The following is a 25,910-nucleotide window of genomic DNA, read 5'->3' as shown; positions in this document are numbered from 1 at the left end:
ATCTTTCCTTCTACTATGTGCAATTTTTATTTTTTAACATCCAATGATTTGCACTTAAAGCTTTTAAATGTCTTATGGTACATGTGTGAAAGAAAATTACCTCATGATTTCTGGTATGACTAGAGACACTAAAAGAGTTCTGGCTGTTGAATAAATCACCTTTCTGAAAGACTGTTACTTCCTCACTAATTCCCCTTAAGCAAAATATTTGAGATCAGTATGAAGTTAAGAGACTACAACTTATTCTTCTGGTAACTACCTTTCATGGAAATGATAAAATGACAAAATTTTTCCGTAAGGTCCAATAAAACAGCCAAATCCTCCCTACAAATCCACAGACACCATTACCCTTAAATACCCTGTACTTATCAGGGGAGAAAAAGGAAACTTCCTCAGATCCATTCAAATATGAAAACATTCTTTACTACACTGGCTTTTATAAAATCCCATTGTTAAATACTTCCCCTCGAATCCCTGCCAAAAGGGAGGCGTACTGCTGAAACAGACAAGGTCTGTGTGACCTCCTCCCATTGCCCTGTTGAACGTCAGGGTTACACTCTGGCACACAGACAGATCTATTTTTTACAGAGGATGCAGCTTCCCAGAGATGTGAAGGATCTGGAAGGAGAACACTGGGCCTCATCAGCCCACTTCCTCTATTGGAAGGGAGTATCCCAGATAGTCCTCTCCCGGAAGTGCTGAAATGAAGTCACCCATGTTTAGTAAAGTAACAGTAGCTGGATGATGTGATTAGCTCAGCAGTGACAGGAGTTGAAGCACAGGGACTCTTGGTAATGCAGTGCTAGGTGGGTATGTGAGCAGATGCATACACATCATTATTTGTTCTGCTCCAATGGAATTCATCGAGTACTAGTTTAAAAACACAGAGGGAAACTGCTGTAGTAATGCTCAGTGAAATACAGCAATTACTTGCAAGAGTGGAAGACAATTTGTCTAATAAAAAAGTAGGACACTGTGTGGGAGAAAAGGGAGGGAAACTAGTGAGTGAGGCTGGTTGGAATTCAGTAATTCACCTTGGCAGTGATATCTGTTTAGTCAGCAGGCCAGTGTTCTACTGTGTGACACAATGCCAGGGACAGTCTTCATCTTATGTGCGCACTGTGTTCAAAGAACAAAGGTTCGCAGCCAAGCTACATCAATACTGTTCCTGCAGTAACCTTTCCTTGAATAGACAACACTTATTGTATAGTTCTGAGAACATGTGAGTTAACATGGCTGACAAGGTACCAGAGTTCTTTGAAAGTGTGTAATTTAGCAGCATTTCAAAGGAATCTCAGTGCCAGAAGACAGTGAGTTGTAGCTACAGAGCACAGAACAGTCTCAGTCTGTGTGTTTAACATCTAAGTACTGCAAGCAGAGGCCAGGTGAGAGCTCTCCTGGCTTGTCTTTCTATTAAGCAGTGTCCTGCTCACTGGGGACACTGTCTCCACCACCATTTATCAAATTTAATGCTCCCCTCCTCAAACTGCAGAGATATAAAAGTGAAGAGACTATAAGAGCACGCGCTGTCATTGGCTTAAAGGTAACTAATAATCAAAACTCGATCAATGCAACACAACTGGGCAAGCAGCTCAGACAAACCATGAATATCCAGCCATAAAGAAGGTCCCTGGGATCCAGGCTGCATGGAGGAGGAAAGTCTAGGACCGCAGAGGTGCTGTTATGTATGTATAACCTACCCATCGCAGTATCTGTGCCTTCTGTGCTTCTTCTCTGGTTCCCTACCGTTTGATTCTTAAGTATCACTTAATGGGTTAAACTAATACTTCACCAAAACTTACCCCTTATTATTTGTAGTAATCTGGAAGCCATAGGCCTGTTTTTTCCCTATACCAGGTAGTCAAATACGCCTAGCAAGTATGTTTTCCTATGGTAAGTCTATGGTGGAAATGTTCTCTCATGAGGAGGAGATTCAGGGCTTGGCAAGAGCAGCATCCTGGATATGAGGAAGCACAGCTTCATAGTCTTGGATGACGAGACAGAACTGTACCCTGGAGTCTTCCTGTCTATCTAAAAGCGCCAGTTACAACCAGGTCTGTCACTACAGTAAGGGCCAGAGCCCACTACACCTGGCACAGTGCAGATCAGTGTCCTGCAGATCTGAGGTGGCTCAGGAGTTCATATTTGTTAGAATGCACTAGGGAATCCAGATGTGGTGGTGTACCACCTGTCATTCCCAGCACTTTGGGAGGATGAAGTAGGACTGCAAATTTGAGCACAGCCTGGGAAATTTAGAGACTTAGTAAGATTCTATCTCAATATAAAACATAAAAATATATAGGACTGGGGATGTAGCTCATTGCAAAGGCCTTGGGTTCAATTTCTAGGACTGAAAAAAAAAATGCACTAGCAAAAAGTGATCCATCTCAGAGAAAGAGCTGAAGGCTAAATATTAAAGTTTGAATTTAAAGGACTAACTGGCTAGAAGGTTTAAAAATCTTCAAACTGTACTCTGAGAGCTGACGAGGAAGCTCCAAGAGTGACAAGTGTAAACAAAGAAACATCGTAAAGGAAGAGAAAAACTAAGTGTCATTCAGTTCTTCTGGCCTCAAAGAACTTAGTTCAGTTCCCTAACTTGGAAGATTCAAAGTTTGTTGATAGCTAATTATTTCATTTCTAAAAAGCTTCTTAGAAAATTGGAATAGTTTTCCTCTAGTATTCCCTGGTGAAGAGAGCACGTGTGATGTAGAAAAATAACACCCTATGAGGCTACCTTTGCTGAAAAACCCCTCTCCCTGCAGGCCCTGCCCGACCAGGTCCTGAAGGGTCTCCTGGGCTGAGAACAACTCAGACCATTGTGACTTAGAAGTATCCCAGTGGAGAAGACACCAAAATGGTCAGGAGACAATGGCAGCATTTTAAAGCCCTCTTTGAACAGAATGTAGAATTTCATTTAACAGCTGCTGGAGCTCATTAACTGTGCTGGCATGAATGATTCTTTACAACTACAAAAAGAAAGACACACAGATAGCAGCCCAGTTGCAGATGCAGCAGGAGCCATCCCTCGTTCCTCAGCCCTCAGGGAAGCAAAACATGTCTGCATAATGACGGTAATCTAGAATCCAACACTATTTACAGGCATGGCTTGCTATTCGCTTACAGAGATATTTTTGCCTGACATTTTCAAAACTTCCAAAATACTCCAGCCTGGTCTCCTCTTACCTGCTGAGAGGCTAATCAGGCAGCAGTCCAGCCAGGCGGGGTGATCTCTCCAGGCACACGCCCTGCCTGCACTCAAACACTCTTCTCCAAACGTTCCCTGAACTTCATGTCCTCGACCTGAGAGAGTAACCTTAAATGCCTCCCACCACTTCTCCCACTTAGACTGGTTGCGCATTCTTGTGTGATCTTCAGCACTTTTTCTTCCCTGCTACTTCCTGAGTGGGCCTGGCTAGGTAATTTAGCCTTTCTGGGGCTCTAGTCTCCTCTGTAAAGTGATAATGGCACTTACGGTGCTATTGTAAGCACTCAGCTGAGAAGGATACAAATAAAGCACATGGAACAGTGCCTGGCACATAGCAAATGACATGTCACCAGAATTTCACTATTACTACCACTGCTGAGGACATCGTGACTGACATGACTTATTTCACATGCACATCATCTCCACCACAAGGAAAAACTGCCCAAGGGCAAGGGTTGGCATCCAGGGAGAGTACATATGCTTGTTAGCAAGGTTCCTCCTACCCCTTTCCCATGGTACACACCTTCCTCTCTCCCTCTCTCTCTCTCTCTCTCACACACACACACACACACACACCCCTCGCCCCACCCCCGGAGGAGTGCTGGCATCATGGGCCAGGTTTACGAACATGTTCTCGGCCCCTGAGCTGAGCTCAAGGTTCAAGAACACATGGACATGGTCTTCACTCTACCCTCACAGGCTTAAGGATATTTATTCTCCCAGGAGTAACCGGTACGACTGTGGACAGGTCCCACCCAAACTTAGTTCTTCTTCATTCCTCAGTACTCCCCTTCAACAGATCTCATAAATGGCTCTGCCCAATATGGGACTGTAGGTTATTGGAGTGGGAAATAATTATTCCAGCTTGGTTCATTAACATTCTCTACTGGGGTTGAAGTGGATGCCTCACTTAGTGATAAGATGTTATTGGTGTTTCTCCTCTTTGCATGGGATTCTATGGGACCTTTTCAGGGAAGATGGGCCGTCTCAGGTGGGATCTGGGTTTTCCTGGATCTCCAGTCTGTATAAAGCTGTATCATTTCATGCATACTAGCAACCACAGGGATCAATAGCTTTTTATCTTTCAGCCCCTTACAGTCACTGTTCCTTTTATAAGTAGGCATTCAATATTTACAGAAGCAAGATGTTATTCACCTTTCTTTAATGGTTACCGTCTGGTATGGTTAGGTGCTATTAAGTTCCTGTCATTTAATTAAACCAATTTCAAAGGACATTTCTTAACAGCAGGTACTACTCCAGTGTTTCTTAGTACACTTCAAATCCGCCCGTACAACCTACAAGTCCCCATGCTACCTGGTCTTCGCTTGCCCTGCTTCCTTCTTCTCAGTCTGTATCAGAATACTTCATAACTTTTGCTTTATCCGTCTTCTGGCCATTTGTACTTGCTGTTCCCTCCACCTGGAGAGCTTTACCCTCCCACAACTTTATAGGGTGGGCTGCTTCTCAGGACAGAGCAGGAGCCTGGAGCAGGAACAAAAGGGGATAAGGGAGCTCCTCCCATGAGAAAGTGACATTTAGGACAAAGCTTACAGTACGAGTGTGTAAGCATGTAGGGATATGTACATGTGTTTTGGAGAAGAGGTAAGTAAAATACAAGTGTTTCGTCCACGCAGAGGGAAGCACAAAGGCAAAGGCTCTTCAATTAAACGGCAAAGGACTAGTACAAGGTTGTTTAAAGAACTGAAGGTCTGTGTGGCTAGAGCTTAGAGAACCAGGAGAGAGCAGAAGACAGAGCATAAATCTGGAAGACCTTTTCTAAAAAGAGCCTCCAATGGAAGACTTTTTGTGCACCTTCGCACTTAACCAATATCATAATCTAAGATACAGATTAATCCTTTTTCATTTTTAAACAAATCCTTCTGCCTCTGTTGGTATTCCCTTATTCTTCTCTAACCTTGATGGTGTTAGCTATCCTAAGACTTAAATTTCCTTCAGGAACATGAGCAGTCACATGTAAATCCAAAACAGTTTATTTTCTCTCTCAAAACATAACCCTGATTTTTCTGGCACTAGTCCTACCACTGTCTCAGGTAAATGGAATGACTTTTCAAAGGTGCCTTTCATCAGCTATTAATCATAAACATTCTATAAGAATAAAATTGGTACCAATAATATGAATACATTCTATTCCATACAAAATGAACAAATAAATTGCATTTCAGTAATTTACATTTTGATCATTTGAATTTATATTGTAAAGTAACCTTAATGCTTTTGAAATTACTAATAACTTATTATGACTTATTTTTAATTACTCAGAGATTTTAGCATCAAGTTATAAAAAAGCACCACGAAAATTAGCCCAGAAGCTGAAGCTAAAGTACAGAAGGTTAGATGATTGCTTCAAAATACAATTGAACATTATTCTATGAACAGTGTGAAAATTTCCTAATTACTTTTCAATTTCTGACTGTCAGAATTTATTTTATGTAAAATACAGATTTACTGAGGTAATAAAATTTAATGGAAATTGTAGAAAGACAAGTACACAGCTGATACTGCCATAAAAGCCAAAGAAAGCATATGATAAAGAACAAAATTTTTAGATGGGCACTTGATAGTTTAAAGATCATATTTCAAAAATAATTATAATCCAACATGGTATTTAACAATTACATAATTTACCAAAGTCACATCTCAAGTATGCACTTAGATCTGTCATATACAAAACATAAATACTCAAAGTTGCGTCCCTGAATTTGCAAATTTTCCCAATTCTCTGGCTTTGAGCATGGTTACACTCGAAATAAATCTTCACTTGACTAGGGCACCAGTGTTTCTATGGCATTAATATCGCACATCCTGCAAATAAGTACTGACTATGGGGGTCATGACTACAGGTGCTATTGTTTTATGGCACCGGAACTTTTATTTATATACTTAACTGCATGTGGCTTTTTGGTTCGTGTGTTGTTACACAAATTTCCCTTTACTTATAGTCTTCTGGTATAATAACCATTTGTACTTTTCAAGAGTTTAACTTGTTAAAAAATTCCCAAATTCAAAATTCAGAATGGTGTCAGGACCTGCCAGGAAGTGCGATGAGAAGACCGGCTGACGGTACCTCATCACACCCTGTTGTTGTTTTCTGACACACTTCCCAGTGAGGCATCTCAATCCTGAGATCTCGTGGTACCATTTCTGAAATGAGAGATGTGGAAACTCTGATGGCACTCAGAGTTACAAAGGTACCTGACAGGTTTCATTGTTTAATTTCTCTGGCCATGTGGGGCCCTAACATCTATGGGGACAGTATGTTCACATTTAGTGTTAGTGCTAAATAAATCCCCAGTGTACTTGTTTTAATTTGCATCAGAAGCCTCTATTCTCAAAGTACTGCATCATTAAGCTTGTATAATAACTAGATCTAGAAATTAGGAAAGGCAGATTAAGTATCACTTGGCAACATTAATTGGCCCACCACATTTACACCGCAGGTCAAAAAGTGTGTTAATGAGAGAACTTGTCTGTGAACCACAACTGAAGAAGCCTATTAAAGAATATTTAATCCATCGGCTTTTATTCCTAATAAGCACATTTAGAGTATAAGATTTTTCTCCATTTTGCCATTAAGAAGCATAAAAATGAAGAAAACAAATAATCATAAAACAATCACAAATGATTTAAAATCTTAGTTCTATACTTGCTTGGCAGTAGACACAAGCAACTATATCACACTGTCAGACATATCTTCCCTATCCATTTAGAGTATCCAATACTCACCCTGATATAGTACCATGTGAAGAAAGTCTCTTCCATTATTTTAAAGAGACTGTAATGATAGTGAGACTTTGAGATTTCAGTAAGTCAGCTCATAAGTTAAGAGAAATAATATCCTGTTACTCTTCTAATACAGAAAAAAAAAAAGTAGGCAACTTTGAATTAGTCTTATTAATCCACCAAACACTGGCACCACTCAGGAAAGATTTTTCCTCTAAAGGTGATATTTAGCTAAAATTCTAACGAAAGAAAACAAGCCGATCCTGATGCCCATCTGCAGAGACATGGGCTTCACAGGTGGACACTCATACCTGCACACACTCACCTCCCATGCTGCCCACCTCCACCGCCCTCAGCCTGGGGAAGAGGGCTTACGCTTTCTGATGTTTGCAGACAGCACTGGCACCGAATGAAGTTCAGGTTCAAACCAGAGTTTTAAGGTCAGAAAAGCTGCCACTTTTGCTCTTACACTTCCTTTAGAAATCTCTCTTCGAGGGTTGTGTTAAGTTTTATTTGGCAAATTCTAAATAAAAACTAAGGGTACAATAGTTTCATCGTTACTCAGTGCGCTGTTATGTTTCACGCGTTACTAACTTTACAGCAACTCAGATTACATTTATCTAGCACACATGCTGACAGTGTTTTATTCTCAGTCACTGACCTACTGGAGTCCATTTAAACAATCTTGTGTGCCTAGTTGTAAAGCAGTTGCCTAGCATGCTCGAGGTCCTGGGTTCAATTCCAAGGACCACAAAAAGATTTTTCATATATGCTATTTTAATTTGTTGATCTGAATGTGAAATTTAAAAATATTAATATCCACATGTAAGCCATTAGCAGTATTTTCTAATTTATGTAAAATTCCAATATTTTTACTTATGTAAATAACTTTGTCCATGTAGTTGTAGAAATGACATGTAAATTTTTAAATTTAGGATTTTTTTTTCTGTAAAATGAAAACATTGCATCCAGATCTTATTTTATGGCCATACTACCAAAACTGCTATACAGATTCAATGCAATGCCGATTGAAATTCCAACAGTATATTTCACAGAACTAGAAAAAATAATCCAAAAATTCATTTGGAACCACAGGAGACCTAGAATAGCAAAAGCCACCCTAGGCAACAGAGACATGGCAGCGGGTATAACAATTCACAATTTGAAATTATACTACAAAGCTACTGTGATAAAAACAGCATGGTACTGGCAAAGAAACAGACCTGAGGATCAGTGGAACAGACTGGAAGATACAAAAACAATTCCAGATGTACTCAGCTACCTCATCTTTGACAAAGGAGCCGACCATCCTCACTGGAGGCAAGATAGTCTCTTTAATAAATGGTGTTAGAAAAACTGGATTTCAACCTGCCTAAGATTAAAACTAGACCCTTATCTTTCACCATGCACTAAATTAAAATCCAGGTGGATTAAAGATCTAAATATAAAAACAGAACTTGCTGGAAGATAAGCAGAACTCTTGAAGACATTGGCATAGGGAAAGACTTTATGACCAAATCCTCAGTAGCACGGGAACTAGCAGAAAGAATCAACAACTGGGATCTCATCTTATTAAAAAGCTTCTGCACTGCAAAAGAAACCATCAACAGAACTAAAAGACAACCTACAATGTGGGAAAAAATTTTTACCAACTGCTCCTCAGACAAAGGGCTCTTGTCTAGAATATATAAAGAACTCAAAAAGAAATCAGTCCCCCAAATATAAAGAGCCGATTCAAAAACGGGCATCTGAAATAAGAGACATTTCTCAAACAAAGAAATAAAAGCAGCAAGTAAATATATGAAAAAATGTTCCACATCACTGATCATTCGAGAGATGCAGATGAAAACAACACTGAGATTCTACCTCACCCCACAAAAAATGGCTGCTATCAAGAAATCAACCAATAACAAATGTTGGCGGGGTTGTGGGAAGAAAGGAACCCTTCTCCATTGTTGGTGGGAGTGCAGATTGGTGCAACCACTATAGAAATCAATATGGAGATACCTCAAAGAACTAGGATTAGAGGTTCCATTTGACCCAGCCATCCCTCTGCTGGGTATCTTTCCAAAAGAATTAAAAGAATCATATCACAGTGATATATGTGCACCTATGTTTATAGTGGCACAGTTTGTAATAGCTAAAACTTGGAAACAGCCCATTTGTCTATCAGTTGGAGACTGAATAAAGAGGATGTGGTTTTTCTATAAAATGGAATATTACTCAGCCATAAAAAAGGAGAAATTAGAGTCATTCACAGGAAAATGGACACATATCACTCCTAAGTGAAACACATAACTCACACATGTCTAAATACTGAATAGTTTCTCTGATGTGAAAAACTATACTGGTACATAAGATCCTAATGATATAATTGACAATGTGAAATAGGAAGAAGAGGGCTAAAGGCGTAGTGGGACTGGTAAGGGAAAGGTAATAAAGGGGAAAAAAAAACATGAAAAAGTGAAAAAATGGAAATAAAGTGTTTGTAAATAGGGAAGGGAGGGCAGGGACAAGGGGAAAAAATGAGAACCAAGACTTGTCACATAAAGGTACAAGATCCCAATGATGAATGTAACTGTACTGGATACCTAAAATGTACCAATAAACTCTATGAGGAAAAAAAAACAGATCTTATTTTAATTATAAATAGCACACTGTTGACACCAGATTGTCACTGTGAAAATGTGGGGCAGAGGACCTCATAAACAATAGGTATTAATTTCAACACCAACTAAAATGGCTTCTGAAGTTTTGTATTTATTTGTTGGTTTAAGAGTATCTAAGAATGTTGTGATTTTTACATGTTAAACAAGTCTAGCATTAAGTATGTAAAGGAAATAACCACCTGGAAGTGGAAAATGAAAGCTTTCGAGTGGAGTGAGGTGAAGCGCGAGGTGTGTGAGCACGGAGGAGACCGGAAAGGAAGTGAAGGTCAAAGACGTGAGACCAGTTTACCCAGTTCTCCTAACCGATAGCCACCTTCCTGGGAAGTCCTGGGAGGTTCCCTGGGACACAGCTGAGTTATTTGCTCTGAGAATGTTCCATTTACCTATTAAAACAGGCCACACACTCAATCCAGGCCCCAAGGGCTTGACCCAGGGCTCCCCACTCAGCCCCCTGCATTTCAGGGCAGCATCTCACCTCCCCTGGTTGGCACGACCAATTGAGTTTTTCACTTGATGGCTCTGAGTATGAGGGGAACTTCAAGGCACCTCTGTGGCTCTGCCTAGGGCAGCTATTAGAAAGTCCACCACTTTAAATAATGAGGTGGTCAAAGTGCTTCAGAGTCACCTCTGATTCACATCGGGATGGGAGTTCAATGGGGACCAGAAGCGCTAACTTCTAAATTAATAAAATACTATATGCTTTTAAAGTCCCATGTTTTAGAACACAGAGGTGTCACCTTCCTCTCTAATAAATACTATTAAACAAACCTGCCCTAAGAAAAATACAGACTTACAAAAACACAAATTAGAAATTAGGCCCCTCCCCGAGATCCATGACAGGATTCTCAATCTTAAATTGCTTTCATATATTTAGGACAGAATTTAGTCCATTTACCGTTTTTAAGAGACATAAACACTTTACTTGAAAGGAGACTGTCTCAGCAATGCCTAAATCCTATGCTGACCAGTAAAAACAAGAACAGATTTTCAAATATGGCTGAGGTGAATTACTATTAGTTTATTGTAGACATTTCTTCAAGTTGAGGACTTCTATTTTATTACTTAAACACCAAACCAAGAAAGAAATAATAGAGGTTTCAGTCAAATAATGTGAAAGTGAATCTTTTCACTTTGGCCTGTCATCTTTTTCCCTTTTCATACATTTTCGATTTCATCAATAAATATTTTTGCAAATGGCTTTTTGAAAAACACCTATTTTGAAATTGCAGATAAATATAAATTGTGTGATTCAACAAATTGCTTTCTAAACATATTTTTGAAACACTGTCCTAGTATACTTTATAAAGAACAAGAATAGTATATTTTTTCACTTCTCTCAAGAATGTTTTGTCTTTGGAAAAAAAAAATATATATATATGTTGTATATTCTCTACACACACAGAGAACACCTCTACCTCCCCTGACTGAAGCCATCTCAAATGCACAAAGATGGTTTAAAAGTTATTTAATTTATACCCCCTAAAGCTTTGTAAAAAATGTATCAAAGAGAAAGCAAGAATTCAGTTTTCATAAACAAGATAATGCTCCCGAGTGGCTCCTTGAAGGCAGAGGCAGTCGGCAGCTGCAAACATCCGACTGAAAGCCCATCTGGCCTCCCAGCTTCCAGTCGAGGATGTTTACAGTCGCTCACTGTCAACAGCAGCGAGACTTCTTCTGCTTTTTGTTTGGTTAACCTGACGGAAGGTTCCCAGCAGGTGTTTCTCGAATGTGTAGGATCTCTAAATTTATAAAAGACTCATTCCACAGAAATAGTCTAGAAAATATCTCAAATTCAAAAGAAACAAAGAGCTTCATGGATGCTTATTATTCATCTGCCAAGTTTCTAGACAATTTTATGATATAGTAAAGACAACATATGCAAATAGCTTTCATCCATTACTGCTGGCCACAAGAAAAAACAGGCAAGTGGCCAGGATATTTAATATGACTCCAACATGCATTATGTAATCAAAATCTTTCTTGGAGCAAAAGGGGCTGAACGTAGAAACAAAATTATCTTAACAGAGTAAAGTGCACTTTTAACAGTAAATACTCCAGTGAAGTAAACTTAGAGTATCAATAAAAATAGGAAAGTTATAAACTTTTGAACTCTGACCAGAAAAAGAAAAGACTTACGTGCTTTTATAGATGACTTTTGTTCTGAAATCTGCTCCCAGAGAGGACTTGCACAGTCAGCTGATTTTTCAAAGAGTAAGCAACAATCAGGAGAAAAAACACAAGGGAATAAAGAGGTATATAACAGACACGTATCAGTCTGTGGATCCAAGTTTCCCACTGGAAAAACACAGACCCTATCACTGGCAGCACAGTGACGCACATTAACTACAAATTTGAATGTTTTGAATTCCACTCCCATTCTCTTATGAAAATAAATGAGGGAAAACTGAAGGTTAAACTCTATCAGTGCCTACTTTCCTGAAGTAATTTAAAACCCTTCTGAGTCTAGTGGAAGATTAAACTGATAAAAAAAAAAGTGGGTGTGCCTTTCCTTGAGATTTAGTTTAGATGAAGTTACCACAAGGCTCTTAAATTGCAGAAGTCTTTAGTAGTTTGTGAGCCAACCCAAAACAAAAACAAAATCCTCACAACAGTGTCATGTTTACTGAAACTAACAAATGTGAAGAGCTCCATAAATGACTTTTTCAAAGCAAAGGGTAACTCTATCTCATTACGGTTAGCAAAGTTAATCTTTGAGGCAGCAGGTGAAAACAAGCGGAGTTATGCTATGGCCCTTTTCTTTATTAACTAAGGACTTTGAACTATTAAAACTTCCTAGGGAACCACACTTTTTCAATGAGTCAAGTCACACAGGGGAACAAAGCAAACTTTATCAGTGCTGTGCAATTCTACATTCCAGAAATTCTTCGGACTTGGCGTTCACAGCCACCACAGACCAAGCTTAGCCCCAGCTACCAACCTCATGAACTTCTCACCAAGACACCCACTTCTTTTAAGTTATCCACAAATAGACAGGCAGGGTACTCTTTAATTAAAATAGACAGATACCAAAGCTTATACCCTGTGAGGTCATTGTACATCAGTAACTGTTTACAAAAAGAAAATATTTTCACTCCCATAAATTTTTCCCAAAGTGACAGACCCCCACTTGCCTTGGAATCTTACTTTTAAGTAATAACTTTAAATTAAAATGATAAATGGTGACTGACCAGCACATATTAAGCAAACAACCTAGAATAACAAATAATTTCATGAACACGTGGAAGTGAAAGCAAAACTGAGCACAACTTAGAACATCTAAACTCTTGCTCAGCACTTTCTGAATAAACATAAAAAATTCTCCAAAGCATGGAAGGCCTTAAGATCTTAGTACTAAGACTTCTCATGTGGAATTAAGAAGTGTCAGTAACGATACTTCGTGACCAGATGTATAGGTTTCTTTCCTAGCAAGATACAAGAGAGGAAATCTATGTGAAAACTAAAGCAGATTTATTCCAGTAGAAGCTAAACACAACTGCCAGTGGAGATGAAATTCAATGTTAGTTGTTTCAACTATTTGCTTTTGGGAGCCTTGGGCAGTACAGGCTCCACACAGAACAATGACTCCCAAAGTCAGAGGGTGGCAGCAGGTTATCTGGACAGCATCTTTCAAGCCTACACACCTGGATTTCCCCTCTAGCCCCATCCATTTCATAATTCTTCTACAGATGGGCAGGCTGTGGGACACAAACATTTTGCAGAAGCTATCCAATGCTTGCTTTGTACCTTCCCGGCAGAGAAACACTGATAGATACAGAAGGACTGAACTAAGCAAGTTTGTGGAAGATTAAAAACTGTTGCTTTAAAAAAATCGTGATCTAAAAACAAATACCCTACAGAATAAGTTCCAGCTGTGTTCAATACAGAGGATCCTGATTTGTCTTATATAACCTTGGAAATTCAGAAAACAATTCACCTAGTTGAAAACTGTGAATTCCCCACTGCTTTGTTTAAGGAGGTCCCGAAGTCTTCCCACTCTGAAGTGCAGCTCTGGTTGTTTGTACACCCCGGTCAGGTCTTACAGTCTTTGCCCTATCAGTTTCATTTTAACTATCTGAATAACTAATTCCTCTAGTGCGGATAGTTTAGAACAGTCCAGTTTAAAGATTTTTCTTCACTAACCTAAATGATACGATCTTGAATTCATTCAACTTTCCCCAGGATATACATAACTAGGAACAGCTTAAAAACCAGCCATCCAAGCCCCTCCCCTGCCTCTATTTAAATACCCAACTCTCTGAGTTTTAAGAGATCAGAATCTTTAAATCAGATGGCCTATATCTGGTGAGATTTTAAGCACCTTGAGTAATTGTTAGAGGTTGTCCCCCTGTCTCCCTTTGCTTCCCGTTTTCCGTCTCTCTCAGGACTCTCCTCCAGCCACAGGAATGAATGAACACTGTTACCTGGAGAAGGCTGTGCCCCTCCACCTCCGTCTTCCTCTCTCCGTGTCCATCCGCTCTCCCAGTCCAGCCCTCTGGCCAGCAACAAGTGTGTCCCTGTGAGCTGAAGCCCAGCGCCAGGGGCCTGGAGTCCAGGCAGCACCACTCACAGCAGTAGCATTCAGCCTCTCTCCTGTTATTTTAGAAATACACCCGAAGACAGGATACACAAGTGGTCTCCTACCGAAAGCTCATTGAGAGCTCATCTGAAATGGAACTGAGTTCTGCCCCTGAAAATGAAGTCTTTACCTTCCCAGATCCATCCTTTTACATTTAGGAATCGTCACTGTTTTTAGCCTGGTTCCAGGGCTGCTAGTTCTCACTACATTTCCTGCTAATCATGAGCATCCTTTTGCTTTTCTCTGGAAGTCACAAAAATAGACCCTACCTGGCCCTTGCCTTGTGACCACGGACAGAGGCTAAGAATTTATAGGGAGTAATCTCCTATGAGCTGTGCAAGATTGTTAAGAAACTCAAATTTTAGGAAGAAAAGCATTATCTTCCTATTCTACAGAACTTACAGAGTCATAAAGAATGAGATCCATTCTAGTCGAGGCATAAATATAGATATTTTGTTCAATTAGCATTCTCTAATAAGGTGACCGTGAAAAATAAATGAAAAACTGAGCTGAAGTGTGTGTGCCAGAGTTTACAACTTTAGTTTTAATAACCTGAACTTAGTATTTATTGTATGCTGGGCAATCTCTGCATGGTCTCATTTATTCCTGCTGCAGCATCATAAAGCAGCTGCCATCACACATACATCACAGATGAGGGCCCAGGGTTAAGGCACTGAAATCACATCTGTGTCACTCTCCTATTCTGATGTTCTCCTATGGTAAGCCTTTTTGGATCATTTGTGGAGCAGAAGAAGGCATGGGTTTAAGTAAAACAGCTCAATAACTATTTCCATTGTAAACTGAGAATTAAAAGTTAAGAAAATCAAGAACACAAAAGACCTTCTGGTGATGAAAAGCAATTCAGCCACTCATTCCCTCAACACGCACTGACTGCCAAACTCTCCTTTACAACAGTACCCTCTTACTACCAGGCCAGGTCCTCCCAGAGCCCCCAGTGGCGCCCCTCCCGCCTCTGGCTGGCTGCTCACCAGGGAGGGGGATCCCAAGGGTCAGGGCACCGAAGCACCAGCTCTTCCGGGACTTTCCGCCCAGGCCTCTGTGGCTCCCTCCTTCCTGTGTCAGCAGTTCTCAGGGCCACCCTGCCGCCCGCAGACCGCTGCTGCTGCAGCCCTGCCTCCTGCCCAAGGCGGCAGACGCAGGACACAGAGCCCGAGGGACACCGGGCAGTGAAGAGGGACTCCACTGTCACACTTGCGTGACACTACTCACAATCCAAGTGGGCTTTAAAAAATTATAACGCCAAGACAGTTCAAATGATAAAGCTATCATTTCCCAAACCGTGAAAAATCCAACACAATCAGTATATACCTTTACAATAATAAATCATTTCAGAGGAGCACAGTCCTCTAATAGAAACTGCCTTTTAAAATATTTTATTTATAAATTCCACAACTTGAAAAACCCCTACTTCTAGTTTAGGTCAGCTGTACAAAGTTGATACTTCTATCAACATTTTTAGCAAGTTAAGTGATGGCAGTGCCCTTTTTTGAAAGATAAGAACATAATCTTTATTTTTAATTCTAAAAAACATGTACAAAGCCAAGGTTAATGTGGTAATTTTTATCCATTTTGTATAATATCGATAATCACCTTAAGAGACAGCCAGTGATATACTTAGAAACTGATCCATGCTAAAATTGCATAATCATTAAGATGTGTTTCCAAAGCCACGCAGTAACAGAGACTATTAAATATACCATCAAGGTATGGAGAACCCAGGAAAAAAAACTAGTGATACTGTCATAGCAAAAATTCATGACTTCTACTTTTGTTTATCTTACAAGTTTCCTTTAATGTGAGTCCCAGTATTTAGAACCTGCGGACCCATCTCAGACATAGGGAACAGTATCTGTCCAGCGTGGAGAGAATGAGGACAAAGGTTTCTTGGGGCTGGTTCTCTCCACAGGTGAATCTGCAGGGCGAGGCGGGCGCTCAGCCCATGCCTGCTGGCCGTGCTTTATCCTGGTTACAGCCACACACTGGGTGCTCAGTACTCGACCTCGACTTTCAAGACATCGTTAAGAAAGTTCTTACAACTACCCAGCACCTTTCTTTTGAAACATTTAAGAGCTCACAGACAGGTCTTAAAAAGTGTTTGTTTCCTTTTAATATCTGACAAAATAGTGACGAAAGCTAACAACTGGTTCCATTCTAGAACCAGAGCCATAACACCTATGAAGGAGGATTCACCATCCTGTGGTCTACAGAAGAGTCAGGGCCCCACAGATGATCTGGCCAAGGTGGGAGGCCAAGGGCCAGCGCCATTTTGATAAGATGCCTGGGTGGGCCAGTCTCTTACCCCTAGAGCCTGGGTCCATCTTCTCCTCAGATGGAAACTATAATATCTATACTTCCCAGAACTCTCCTAACTAAGTGACTGAGATATGCATAAAAAACACTCTTTGTCCTTTAGTTATGTTTCCTCATTACCTCCTGATGGTGAATATATTAGGGCAAATGAATGAGAACAGTGCTGACTAATGGAGACAAACTGCTAAAATGTTATTTAGGCTTTTAAACTAACCGCATGACCTCATTTAACCTCACTGGACACCAATTTCCTCAACTATAATAAAAGGGTTAATCAGATTCTCTATAAAACCCTTCCAGCCATAAACTCCTATGACTCTAATTCCTTCCATGCTGGCATTTATGAGGTACAGAGGAAGCAAGAGTGAGGGAGGGTTGGAAGATTTTTTTGTTTTAATCAAACACACACAAATTGTGGAAGAAGACTTCCCTTAACTAGTGTGATTTTTTTTTTTTTTTTAAATACAAAGAACCAGCAACTACCCGGAATTCATTCAACTCACTTTCCATACCTGCACACTTTTAAAAATAGAACTACAAAGCTGTTGGAGAACACATTTACAGACAGTAGTTAGCAGGTGACTTGGAACTCTGCAGAAAGACTGAGGTGTCCCCAATATGGCTCCGGTGGCAAACGGATGCCAGCCACAAAGAAAAAGGAGACCGGGTGCTTCTACCAGATGCAGACAGGGACAGAGTGGACAGAAAATAAGAACTCAAAGTAAAACCTCACACTCTGAGCTCAGCTCAGATGACCAGACCTCCACTGCAGAGGAGAAAGGGCAACTGAATTTACAATAGCTCATTCACGTCAAAATCAGAGACACCTTCAGGAGAGTTCTGTGAGTTCATCTTTGACTCAAAGTGTTTTGGGTTATCAGCAGCTCAGCTGCCCAAGTAAGAATTTAGATTGTCAACAAAACGACGATACACCCGTAAGACAGAAACCATACTTCTGCCCGGGCTCGTTAAGAAATGCCTTGTGGTACAGGTGCATTCTACTGTATTCACCTAAGTAATCCGTAGTCACCTGAGGTCTGTGATGAATGTGATGCTCAGGGATGCTGAAGACAGAAGTGCTCATGTGACCCTCATTCCACTCTCAAAGCCAAGCACTAAGTGGAGTTTGCAGTCACTACAACAAGGTATCACCTTTTGCTCTGCTCTTTCTGCTGCTGGAGAGGAGTCTGAGACATCTTAGGACTGTTTCCTAAGCTTCAAAGCCTGGTTTCTTTTCTGCCTAACAGTAGGGCAGGCTTGGCATGATGGCAGTCTAGGAGGCACAGAAGGAGAGGACGGGGAGGAAAATAAACATTTCTATGACAAGAGGAAAAGACAGACAGATATGAAAAACAGATAAAAGAACAAAAGCAAAGCTCCTTTTCTCTTCTTGTATTTTGTAAGGGTGATTTATTAGTGATTTCTCAAATGTTTGAAGACCATGCTACTGCATTACAATGGTCAGAGGAAAAACTCCTGAATTTACTTTATTTTGCTGAAGGACATCTAAACAAACCTGGTAAGATTATGTTTCTCTATCTGGGGAATGAATAGCTATCAAAAAATAAATTTTCTCCAAATCAACACTTTTATCATTTATATTAGAGCAACATTTTGTTGTTTAAAGAGGGTTTCACATAAACTCTGGGGATTTTGCTCAGTGGTTCCGGTGCCTGCTTTGAAAGTGCAAGGACCTGAGTTCGATCCTGGTACCAAAAAAAAAAAAAAAAAAAAAAAAAAAAAAAAAAAAAAAAAAAAAAAAACCAAAAAACTCTAATGAGTAATCTACCTTTGCTAAGAGAACAGGATAAAAGAGATTTCAGGAGTGTCATAAAATGAATTAATAGAAAATTTAAAAGTAATATTGAGCCCGGATCTTGGACTTTCTGATCTCAGCCTCCCCGTTCCATAACGAGGATAGAACTCAGGAACTTGTGTTTTCAAGGCAGGCACGATGCCGCTGAGCTAAAACCCTGGTCCTATCTTGGCCTTTCTGGAAGGGCCATAATCTGTGCCAATACAATAAAAAAATCAGTCATAAGTACTTCCAAGCCAGTGATCTGACCAATAAAACTATTAGGCACTATTTTAGGAGTATCTAAAAAAAATCCTAATCCTCGCTAAATTCTTATTTCATCTTTAGTTTTATATTCTATGGAACAAAAGTGCCAGGCTTTTATTTCACTGAGACTATTAAGAGAAGGACATATATACTGCACAAGAAGAACACGCTTATCTTTTAGAGAATGAACTATTTCGAATCATTAGGGGAAAGAATCAACCACGTTGTTTACCATTCTAAAGCACGCAATGTCTTAACTCTTCATATTTTTTCTTTGTTTCTAAGCTATTCTTAAAAACTGCCTCTGGTATTTTTTAAAAGTGCTCAGAAGTCCTAGGACTCTGGCAGTTTTTAACTAATAAAATAAACATAGCAATTGAGTACCTACAGTTCTGCTAACAGTATTGTTTGTATTATGAGTCCCATCCATAAAGACTACGAGAAAAAGATCCAGTATAAACAAACATTACTGAGATACCAGTGGCATCTTGAAGCAGCACACCCAAGTCACAAAACACAGACGGGAGAAATTTTCCACTCCCTGGGTGCTCACCTCCAGAATGAAGCACACATACTCCAGGCAGAAAAGGAGTGTGACGCTGCCTCTGTAACCTGAGGAGGAGGTGTGCATGTGAGGCAAATGTGCAATTCTTAGTTTTCTCAATTGTACAATGAAGATATTTCTAACTATAGAGTTCAGAAGATTAAATAAACTAAAATTTACAAAGTGTTTAGGACAGCATTTGGTACATGAAAATACAAGAATTTTTTAAATAAAATGAAAAGAAACCACCTGTGAAGACATATGCCCAGATCCAAATGACGACAAGCTCTTTATAATGACAAAATACATTTCAAACAATAAAAGAATAGCAAATACACTGATTTTATTAATCTATCGTGCATGCAAAGGACTTATCTGGACTTAACGAAAGATTTCTGAAGAGATTAAACTTTAGCTTAAAGTTGTAAATTCAGTCAGTTCTAGTCCCGAGATACTAATTACTCAGAAATAAGTCTATTAGCTGAAACTGTAGTTTACAAAATGGAAACTGCCACTGATATTCTGGGGTGCCCTTGTACTCAGCACAGTAAGCATTTACGTATTGAGATGACATTATTTAAGATATGTTACTGCATATTCTAAAAAGGGTCGAATCTGAAGCTAAGTGTTTGACGAAGAGAAAAGGATATATTTTTCATTTGGAGATGGGCCTATAATGAAATAAAAGAAACAGCTCTTATAAGAACAGAAAAAAAAAGCAGAAAAAGAAAAGATAGGGCAATATTAATGAGAAAATAAGATGAGATCTACAACAGTGGGGCTAAGATACTTGTTATATGTGAATAAGTAAATGCTGTAATAACATCAGAGTTCACAATGGAGCAGAACGCATTTCAAAGATGGAGCTAAATATTAGCAAAGTATAAAATTGCCTCCTGAAAATGAACACTGTGGTTTAAATTTTAATTTTCCTACTTAATAACTGTTGTTAAGGTAAAAGATTCAAAAATAGATCTGGAGTCTCAAAGGTAATTCAAAGAAATGGTAAATATATGTCAAAATTTAGGAAAAAGTGTAGAAACATTTCCATGGTGATTAGAAATATTAAATTAGAAACCTCTAAAACAGATAAGTACATTAAAGATTATTTCCAAAGACTGATTTCATAAATTTAAGACCAAGAAACCTTGTAATAACTTCGCAGATGCTTTCTAGCTGAAAATAGTACAAATGTTAAGATTTTAAAAACAAACATGTTTATCTCTTTTTTGTTGTTTTACAAATACTATATTTACAACGAAATAAAATTTTACTCACAAGAATTCAAGGAATATAAATATAACCTTCCATGAAAATAGTTTGCTTGAATTCTTGTCTAACAAGAGTATTAGCACTGGTAGTTTTAATTTACAGTAATGGAATTGAGAGATTTCTATAAGTTTATGTTGAAAAACAGATAGTTTTGAAGTGTTAAGCTTCTCTAAATTTTAGCACTGTATCTCAAAGAGTTCTAGCTTTTGCAGGAATAAAAGTATTCTTCATTTAAGCAAGAAATTTCCATTACTTCTATATTAAGAAGCCACACCCCATGCAACTAATGACAGGAAAACATTTCAATTCAGACTTCTAATGATATTCAGACTGAAGCAAACTTTTAAAAAAAAGACTCAAAAATACAAGCACAATTCACATTTCCAGAGAAGAAAGGAAACTTTTACTAAATAAGTAGCAATTATGCTGAAGAATTTATATGCTAAGCACGACTGAATGTAAAAACACCAGAGCAGTCAACCATAGCTTTAGCACTTTGAGTATGATTAACAGAATGAAATTTCAAAGGTCAATTAAATGTCAACACACTTTAAAGAGATATTCTTAAAGTCTGGTCAATGTATAACGGCCTCTCAAAATTTGAGGGTATCCTTCATTTACACATAATGTGCCTGTGAAATATGTGTACCTACATGCACACTGACGCCATTTCACCAAGAAAGTCACTTAGCATCTACGTTAGAGCTGTGAACATCTTCATGGTTTTCTGAGATGAAATGTTTAAAAAAGAAAATATAACTTTGTTATTTTATAGCAGTCAATGAAAGTAGAATGCATGATACAGATGGCTTTCACATCTGAGTCTCAACAGTGGAACACACACACACACACACACACACGAAACTGTTTGCAGAGAACATGTACAGCCTTTTTGATTGTCATTATTCCTTAAAGAATATAACTATTTACAAGCATTTACGTGATAGCAAATGTAATAAATAGAGATGATATAAAAGTATCCAGGAGGATATATCTAGCTTATAGGCAAATACTCTGCCCCTTTCTATGAAGGACTTGAACATTCATAGGAGGGTGGATCCCGGGATCAACCCCCTGCAAACACTGAGAGACAACTACAGATCAGAATTGCTTAAGATTAAGGCTTATTCAATCATTTGCCCTATTTATTCTACTATAGGAAGTCATTTCTAGGGTCTATGATGCCTTACTGTTCCCAATACAAACTGTCTTCGTACTAATTTTGCCTCCTATTGATCTTCCCCCAATTCTTGTGGTTAAAAACCTTGCCAAAAACTTTACAAAAATGCCAAATTTAGCCTTAGAAGTCTCCAGGAGAGAATGTGTGCTGACAATATGGAATGTCTGTGCCGATACTTTCACTGAAGCACACTGCGAAAGCCCCAGTCCCACTCCCCTTAAGCAAGGCCAAGATGGCCTAGAACTTCAGAATGAGACGAGGCTGTCAAGACCAGCTGGCCAGTCCTTCCCACTCCCAGATCAGAGCTGGAGAATCAGGCGGGTACAGCAACCTGACACAGGACTCCCATAGCAACTTGACAGAAATATTAAAAACACGGTTTCTTCACTGTAACAAATACTTTGAGGGGTTAAGCATCTCTAAATGTTAGCATTGTACCTTAAAGAGTTCTACCTTTTAGAAAGATTTTACAAGTAGGTTATAAATGACCAAAGAGCCGGGGCTGCCACAGAAATTCAGAGCCAAGTGAGATCCTTAAGAGGTTAACCATTTAGGGAAGTTCCAAGGAGGATCAGGAAATTGAAGAACAAGTAGAACATGGATGGTTCAAGAGAAAATGTCACTAATGAGCTAAGCTGTCGTACTTGTTCTGGAAACTACGGAGAGGCAGCATTTCCAGTATGACTGGACATTGGATTTTTTTTTTTTCTTGATACTGGGATTCAAACTCAGGACATTTTGCTTGCAAGGCAGGTACAGTGCCACTGAGCTAAATCCCCACCCCAACACTGGAGTTTTTAAAAGTAATCTAAAAATCAGATGGGAGAGATTCAATTTGATTAAAGGATTTTGATTTTAGAAAACTGCCATGATGAAAGCAAAGACTAGCCTAGCAATAGGTGTGTAAGAGACTAGAGGGGAAAGAGAGGATTTGAGGTGCTTCATAGGAAAATCTCCAGTAATATTCATAATACTTCACTGGGCTGCTGTATGGAACAGGTGAGCTGATGGGAAATAAAGAGTATAAATCTTCAGAAAAAGCACATCTAGAATTGAATCTATTCCTATAGGATCATAGATAGAAATCTCAATGATCCCCAAAACCAGGTACTAAGGGGAGAGACAGTAAACCATTCTTAAACTCTAGATGGCTGAGGATCAGTGACACTAAAGTTGAAAACCAGGATTAAAACTTCTAACCGACCACATAATCAGTGCCTCTCAAAGTGAGCTGGCAAAGGTGGTTGAAAAGGGAAGAGGGTAAAGGTACCGCACCTGAGCTATGCCATGAAATGCAACTCATTAACTGGTATCACAAGCACATGTTTCTCCTAGTCTTTTCCTGACTGCTCAACAATTACCATTTTGAAACCTGAACTTCCATTGTGTCCAGTGCTACTGATCTCCTCCAGCAGAGTCTTCCTTTCCCCCTTCTTCTACAGCAACTCTCCAGGGCTAAAAAAGAAATTTGAGAAGTTATTACAATAAATTTAAAGCTACAGAGATCGTCTATCTACTGTACAACAGTTGCTAGCTCATGGTATTTGAAATTACAACCCGATATAATTTCCAAAATAGCTCTTCTGAAACACGTACTGTTAACCTCATTTTTAAAGTAAGTACAGTGAGGTCAGGGGGTCAAAGATGCAGCTCAAGGTCACCAAATAAGTAAATGTTAAATTTAGGACTGGAATCAGGTCTGCCAGACTCCTTGACTTATGCTTTGAAACTTTCTTTCATACTCTCCCCATCAATAAATGGGAATTTGGGGGATTTTATGGACAGAGAGGTCACAGGAGTCCTTATCTGAGTTTGAAGATAGTTTTGACAATGCAAAAGCAGGGGGTCTGGGAGTAACCACACTCTTGACTTCCAAATTATTAGCTTTAGGACTGAGATCTGAGAGAGAGTGTTTAAGAGGAGTGAAAAGGGCAGCTTCCCATGTAGCCTTCTTGCTGTGTTCTCTCCTTCAGGCTGCCTGTCCCTCAGGGTTCATTCTCAATCCTTTGCTAGAAACCTGATCTCCCTCCTTGAAGAGGGGGAGGAGACTAGGTTTGCCAAGCCCGAAATCACCCACAAGCTGAGAGGGTGGCACAAATACCCCAAGAGAAGGAGGTATGTGAACGCTAGCCTGTTGGGCCTTGTGCCCTAAAGCAGCCTAAAGTTGCTACAGCTGGTATCTTGGTTTACCTGCAGAAGCAGTTCAGGAGTTCCTGATCACCCAGCTAAAAGCTGAGGCCAAGAGGGCTAGTGTGAGGGAAGAAATTAGAGAAGAAAATGTCTGGAACCTTTCTTAAAAGGTTCCTAGAAAAAAGGTACACTTGTCATTATCATCACTCTCTGACAAGAAAACTCTAACTTGGGTTCTTAAAATCGAGCGTGATAACTTACTTTTGAAGGAGCTGCAGAATTCGAATTTAAGTTCTGCTCATGCAGACTAAGGCTGGGTGGCAGGGAATCTGAAGTCTCGCAAATACTACAGGTGATTTTGATACAGTTCTAAGGACCGACCTCATCTCGAGATAATGCTGCTCCAAACTCTTACAAGGCTGCCCAACTAGCAAATCTGAGAACAGACTCTCTAGGGATAATAACGTCAATGCCAGACTCTGGGGTGAGTGGTCACTTTTAAGTGTGGCAGTCGCTTTCTGGAAGTTTGCAGGTTCACAAATGTTGAGGCCTTGGCATTGTCATGTCACCAAATGGACTTTTACATAAGCCCCCCCAGGAAAAACAGCATTTCTCACTGCAGTTCCCCCTGCAGGACTGCACACTGCACAGTGTAGGCCTACACAGCACTTGTCTACAGTGAAGGCCTTGGCAAGATGCTATTTCCAGTGCTTAATTTGCACCTGGTGTAAAATTGTACATAGCTTTTCCTCACTGCACATCTAGGTGATTTTAAAAGGAACTCGTTCCTTCCTACAACTGAACCAAAAGGTTTCTTTCATGCCATTTTAAAAACAAATTTAAAAATCAGACAGCTCTCAAGTGAAATATTATGGTTGTGATTAGGGTGTTTAATTAGACATTCAATCACAATGCAAACAGCTACTGATTATTTAACAAACACACCTTTTCAGAGGCTCATGTTCTTCAAATAAAACTAGGTCATGAAATGTATTATGTTAAATCAATATCGCCATCTTTCTCCTAGAAACCTTACCAGTTGTCTTTGTCTTTTTCCAAATGAGTGTTCCTAGTTTAAACTATAAACTTTCAGGCTAGATAGTAGAATTAAGCTCACTTTTTTTCCCTGCAAGTCCTTTCTTGGACTTTTTCTTTCTTTCCACTAAAGCATAACGATAATTCTGTTAAAGGAGAGAAAAGATGAATTTTTAATTGTTTTAATCTGAGCACTGGGTATTTTAGTTTGCAAACATGTTTAATTTCTGTATGTATACACTTGTAGTTTCTAAATCAGTTTTTGTTGCTTTAAGTTCCATGGGTAGAGAAAATGTTCAGTGGAGAACCCACTGTCTAAGAGGGCACTCTCATGAAGCAACTTCCCACAAAGTGTACACACAATATTTAGGAGAACTTGGTCCATGCAAAATGTTTGATTTCACTTTTTATGGAAAAATGAAAGCTTTCATGATTACCACAAGTTAATGCTTCATTATTTTGCAAAACAATTTGCAATGACAACAATTTCAACAAGGCCAGGCCAAACTTTTACCATTAATTATTTATCAAAATTATACATGCCACTAACACATCCCAACAAAGAAGATTATGCAAGTGAGCTGCCTTGGCATCAGTGACACTGAACACAGTAGCTATTTTCAATCCTTCATTAAAATTAGATCAAGACGTACTGGCATTATGTGGCACTGTTTCTGTAAAGAAAGTTTATATTGCTTGGGTCAAAGTGACATTTTCTTTTCCTCCTTTGTCAGAAGAACCCCCCTCTCATTCACACACACACACACACACACACACACACACACACCAACAAAAGTTTTCAGGAGAAAAAAGCAAAACCACACACACAAACACCTGCCCTGTTTTCTGTCTTCCTTGCATAACAAACGCCTCGCTCTCCCCTTGAACTGAATTTGGAAGGCTCCCCTCCCGGGGCACCTGCCACTTCTCCCTGAAGCTTGGCTCTGGTCCCCAGCCTGGCCCCGGGACTCCAGAGAGCGGGCCAGCGGATCCCTCTTTCTCCTAAAATAAGCAGTGGGTAATCACTGTTCACCGAAGACGGCCTTTAAGCATTCGAGTTTCAAGACCGATCAGAGTTAAAAGTTACTTCTGGGCGGGTTGAAGGGGGAATCCGGGCGCCCGTGGACACTCCCCGGCCTAGCGCCCCCAACTCCGCATCGCCGAG

At 39.6% G+C, this 25,910-nt stretch overlaps 1 protein-coding gene across 1 annotated transcript in view; it reads right to left on the bottom strand.

Annotated features, from left to right (window-relative positions):
* The window catches only part of LOC104857783, a 75,884-nt gene extending 52,914 nt beyond the window's left edge, over window positions 1–22,970 (bottom strand). The window contains exon 1 of the mRNA XM_010617859.3: window positions 22,942–22,970. The gene's annotated coding sequence lies outside the window, so the exon portion shown is untranslated. The remainder of the gene's footprint in view (window positions 1–22,941) is intronic.
* Between the last annotated feature and the right edge of the window lie 2,940 nt (window positions 22,971–25,910).

This window comes from Fukomys damarensis, unplaced genomic scaffold, assembly GCF_012274545.1.
Source record: "Fukomys damarensis isolate Sample0158 unplaced genomic scaffold, DMR_v1.0_HiC HiC_scaffold_27, whole genome shotgun sequence".
Lineage (NCBI taxonomy): Eukaryota > Metazoa > Chordata > Mammalia > Rodentia > Bathyergidae > Fukomys > Fukomys damarensis.
This window is presented reverse-complemented; position numbering and strand designations above follow the sequence as displayed.